Source organism: Silene latifolia, chromosome 3 (genome assembly GCF_048544455.1).
Source record: "Silene latifolia isolate original U9 population chromosome 3, ASM4854445v1, whole genome shotgun sequence".
NCBI lineage: Eukaryota > Viridiplantae > Streptophyta > Magnoliopsida > Caryophyllales > Caryophyllaceae > Silene > Silene latifolia.
In genome coordinates this window covers 102,295,054-102,300,665 of record NC_133528.1, presented here as the reverse complement: position 1 = coordinate 102,300,665, position 5,612 = coordinate 102,295,054, and the positions used below count along the sequence as shown (strand labels likewise).

Genomic DNA, 5,612 nt, shown 5'->3' with positions numbered 1-5,612 from the left:
TATCTTTGATGAGTTTTCTTGCTTAGTTAGATTGAAATGGACATGGGTTTCCTTTGATTTTGCTTGCTGTTGTTTAATTTGTGTGTTTCTTGGTAAATTTTATGAAATAGTGAGACTGTGTGAAGTTAAACAGTCTTTCATACCCCCTTTATACCGATCATTTGTTTACCTTTGATTAAAATACCGCTCACAAAGAATAAAACAGATGGGATATTAAGTTTCTTGTCCAATTAGATTAAAACTTCCATGGGTCTTGCTTGATTTGGCATACTGTTGTTATTTATTAATTTTCATCCAATGGTGTTATGTCAAATAGTATTTGACGATATTTTGGGTTAATTACATTAAAAACCAACACTAGTTTGGGTTTATGTTGCATGCTGCTGCTTTCTCTTCATGCTGTTGTTCAATAATATTATGATATTTTAGGTCAATAAGATTGAAAGATGACCAATGTATTATGTACATAAGTTTGTAAAATTCCGACTTGGTCGTGGTTAAAGAATATGGTTAATCTTGTTGCTTCCCTTTCTTTCTGTTGTTTCCTTTCTCCATAGTAGATTTTGACTAAACTAATTTCGCTAATGTTCCTTCGGAAGCTATTTGCTTTGCTTAGTTTTGTCCCATGGATGTATTTCTTTCTTTGTAGATGATTTATAATTGAGGAGTTCTCTTATAGTGTTGTGTTTACACATGATGTTTATTTTCCACTAATCGGCAGTAGTATCACCTGATTACATTTGATGATTGTATTCTTAAGTTCGTTTGCAAGATGCTAAATGTTGACTTTTTTAACCCACATTGTTCATTTCTGTGTCTTCTCTGTTTTCAGTTGTTATTCTACCAGTCCTTAAGAAGCATCATCAGCTTCTTGTGACCTTGATTTTGTGTAATGCGTGTACGATGGAGGTAAGTAAATGAAAAGCAACCGATATCAAAGCTAATTTGGGAGTTTGTAATTGTGTCGTCATTGCTAAATATTTTATTTCAGGCGTTGCCTAAATACTTGGACAAGCTTTTCATCCTTTTGTTGCAGTAGTTCAACAAGTCCAAGAGACAATTGTAAGGTATGTGAACAACCATTTCAAACCAAACTCGTAGCATTCAAATGTTCAACTGATCAAGACTAGTTTAATATGCAACAAAAAATAAAGTCAGTCAATTTCAACAAGTTTGGTACAGAATAATACATGTTATCAAGAGTGTGAATGATGATGCTCACTAAAGTTGGTTGCATTATTAAAACTTAAATCTTTGTCATGTAGGATATGCTATAAAATTTGGACCGTGATGCACCATCACATCTAACTTGTAGTTGTTGGAGACTAGCACGGACGCAGTTTAAGGCGTTAATGGTTACGTTGATGGCACAACAGCTGATTAGTTCACGACTGAAATCGAGATTTAACACCACATGCAAGACTAGTTTGGGTAATTTTAGGGAACATTTGGTCTATTTGGTTGGTGCTTAACTATGTAAGTTGGTTTGAAATTTTTTGATGAAGTATATTTGTTAGTCGATGGCACGACGACTTGAGCATGAGGGTCATGGTTGGTACCTTGCTGCTATTGTGTGTTAAATGTTCTTGCCTAATGGATTCGTGCCGATGTTGGTGCTGTGTTAGCTGACTGTTTGTTGATGTCATGCTGGTTATCGTGTGCCTATGGTGACTGTGGTTGTCGCTGCTACCTGTTACTGCTACATGCTAGATGCTGCTCCTACTCGTTGTCGCTGCTGTATGTGATTTTTTTGTACACTTGGATGTAAAATATTTGAACACCAACATTGTTGTGCCGGATGATATACAAGTGTTAGTGGCAGTTGATTGCATTCTTGTGTATGTATTATTTGTTCATTTCGATATCTTGATTGTCATATCTCTAGGATATTGGTACCGAAATTTTGGGCAAATAATTTTTTTTTTAAAAAATAACTACTTATGGTGGCGGTTCTTTACCAAACAACCGATGTTATAATTACTTTTAGTGGCGGTTCTACACTAACAACCGACGTTATAATTACCTTTAGTGGTGATTTTGCAACAATCGTCGTTATAGAGAACATGTAATTGGTATTATTGATATACCTATGGTGGCGGTTTTCAAACAATAACCGCCACTATAGGTAAGTTATAATGGCGATTCTTGTCTAACAGCCGTCGTTTTATGTAAGCCTATAATGGCGGTTTTGTTTAAAAACCTCCACCGTAGGTAACCTATAGTGGTGGTTGTACAACCGCTGCAAAGTGTAAACAACCCCGTGATATACGACACACCCAAAATCTGTAAAAACCGCCACAAAAAGATCATTTATGACCGCCACTATAGGGGTTTTTTCTACTAGTGCTTGGTGACAACCTGTGCTAGGCTGTGGTTGTTGATCAATAACCTGTGGCAAAGTTTACTCAATCCTGTGCATAGACTGTGGGTTGTCTAATCTTTGTTGTAGATTTAAGTTGTGAGTTACTCATATTCAGACTCTGGTAATCCTCAATTTAAATCGTCCAAATTGTTAGCTTACTTCCCTATGAATATTTTATGGGATTTGAGTTGATAATTATATCCTTTGATCCCTATTCAGTCTCAAATAATATTCCGGTGTCAAGTTGTCTAATTCCTTATGTCAGTCAGTTCTACTTGATCAATTTAAATACTTAAAGTGTCACAAAATTCTTGAAAATTTACTTAGAGTTAGTTTGATCATTTAACTAATTTGTCACCATGTTTCATGATTTTAGCAACTCATTTAGTATTTTTAACCCATTTCTGAAGCCTATTGCATTCCTGAGAGATTTCAGGAAAACCAGTCCAACCAAAGTTTGAGTCTTGGTGTCAGACCTAGGGTTTGACACTGCAGTAGATCTATACCTTATGAGTTATTTGGTTATTAAAGTTGTTGTTGTAAGTTCTAGTCTAGTGCACATGTTAAATTTGATGAAATGCTTGATTGACAACCTAGCATGATTCTCTACCTTTTAATAATGCATGTAAGGCCGGAAACCTCGGGGATTATTAGACCATACATTATATTAGTGGGGAGACCGGGCGTAGAGTCTATCGATCCAAAATACTCGAGAGGGGATGTAACACTCCCATTTATTTAGGAGCCTTTAGCAAGACATCCCAAATAAATGAAAGCGTTACCATCTCGGTTTCCCGAGGTAGTGAATAACAAAGTACAACAAACCAAAGTACTTTAGATAAAACTTAGCGATTATATGTTTATTACAAGCTAACCAAATTGAAACTCAATATAATATTAATTTCAACTCGCAGCGGAAATTAAATAAAGAGATTAATAAACTATATGATCTAGACTTCTAGGTAGACTGGTCGAGTCCTCGCGCATCCCCATAAGCTCCCTAGTCAGCAAATTCAAGTACCTGTTAAGCCTGCTCCCTAGTTACGATTCATCACAGGTGTTCACGAATACACTGTGAGCCACGAGGTTGAGTAGGATAAAATACATCGTAATAACAAAGAAGCAATACAATCTCGCAACTGTCCACATGTCTTATCTCAACATCAACTGTCCACGTTATCCACCAGAGACTAAGCTTGGGACCTTCCAATCATTCACACACGTTATCCACCAGAGACTAAGCCTGGGGCAATCCAATATCCATTCACATTATCCACCAGAGACATGGTCTGCAGAACCAGCCTGGGGCCTTCCAATATCCTCTTAATCCAAATCTCAACATAAAATATATATTATAAGTATACTCAACCAATTCACTATAACGATAATCTATCTCGTAATAACATATCAATCTTAACAATAGAAATCATCATAAATTACCATATCACATGCTCAAGCCAACTCAAACAAACATAATTAAAATGAGTAGATTATCCTACCTGATCACAAATCTTCAAGCCACACGAGTCACACAAGCAATCAAATCGATCCTTTATAAATCCATAGTCTACATAACATAATTATGTACAATTACTACATAAACAACCAACTAGTCATGCACTTATCCTATTCCCATCATGTCATATTCCTTTTGACAACTTCATAGCTAAATCTCTAATTCTATCGTTTTACAGCACAGTTCAGTCTCATTATAAAATTCATAATTAATAAATAAAAATCCAAACGATGCAAGACCAATGGGGTTGGAACCCTAAGACACATATCTATAGTTATTGTGAAACATAACTTCCTCAAATTCTATACTTATCAAGGTTTTCTTGAAAGATTTATAAATACTGGCGAATTTCGTCGCATAAAAAGTATCGATTCATAAAACAAGTTTAACATATGATTTTTGAGAAATTCCAATGCCTATTATCATCTAGACTCTTCAAAGTTAATGTATGAAAAAGATCCAACATCTTTCAATTTATAAATTAGGTTTATGAAATAAACCTTTGGTTACTAGTGAATTCGCGGAATCTCAGTCGACATGTTCATAACGAATTTATTTTGAAAACTCTACACGGTCAATTGTTACGAAATTTTACAGGCGTAAACTAAACTTGAAAATAACCTAAGTCTATTCTTTACATTTTTGAAGATAATAATTTTAAAACGGTCTGATAATTCGTTCAAGACAACTCACAGATTTACAGATTTGCTGTAACTTTCTTTCTCTAACCTAATCATGTTTAACCTAATCTTTATGTAATTAAGCACGACTTCTACCATAACCTATGTTTTAGCAGGTTTCATACAGGGATAAAGTCATGCCAGGGATTTAATTACAGGGCAATCTAACTCAAATAATTAATCCTGACTAGTACGACTGATAATTCAAAGAATGAATAATAAAGTGAGACACAAAGATTTATACGTGGAAAAACCCTAGAAATAAGGGAAAAAACCACGGGCACCAAGCCAGGAGGGATTGTTACTATCTTTTAGGGTATCCTGACAAGGAATGTGTACGGCAGGCTAGAGGTAGTGAATAAATGCTTAATAATTATGCTTAAGTAGTTTACAATGATAAAATGAGAGTAAGGATGAGTGAATAGTAGATGATCTTTTCTTCTTCTTCTTCTTCTTCTTCTTCTTCTTCTTCTTCTTCTTCTTCTTCTTCTTCTTCTTCTTCTTCTTCTTCTTCTTCTTCTTCTTCTTCTTCTTCTTCTTCTTCTTCTGCTTGTTATTTATATCTTGCTTATAATGACTCCTTCAAGGTTGTTTTGGATATTCCTAGGCAATAGGCCTCATGCCCTATTTACCTAGGGGTAGTTATTTGACTCTATAATCCGCCTGCCGTTATCTTTGCTCAGTCAACTGCTCCATACTCTTTCTATATTTCGTTGAATAGGTCTTCCATGCATGTAGGAACCGTTTCTCTAGGTTTTAGTTGTACTTTAGTTGTTGCTTGACTTGTTTTGGTAGTGTCCATCATACGGCTGGTGAGATATTCTTTTAGGCCTGGCCTGGATAGATGGCCTAACTTGTTTTTCCCTCCTGGCTGGCACCTGCTCAGGTATTGTGTGCTTTGTATTGGATTCGTTTTGTTCAGGCTAGGCTTGGTGCTTTTTTGCCTGACTGTTGTCTGGTCAGGTAGGACAATTCTTGGCCCAACAATTGCCCCTTATCTTCTTATTCCCATTGGATCTGGCCAGGGATAAGGAGATAAAAAATTGGGCCAGGC

The 5,612-nt window shown here is 35.8% G+C and overlaps 1 long non-coding RNA gene across 1 annotated transcript; it reads left to right on the top strand.

Moving 5' to 3' along the window:
* Positions 1-268: 268 nt before the first annotated feature.
* On the top strand, positions 269-1,862 carry LOC141646202 (uncharacterized). The gene is made up of 3 exons (XR_012545424.1): positions 269-909; positions 992-1,067; positions 1,266-1,862. It is a non-coding gene; the product is annotated as an uncharacterized LOC141646202 (long non-coding RNA).
* The last annotated feature ends 3,750 nt before the right edge of the window (positions 1,863-5,612 follow it).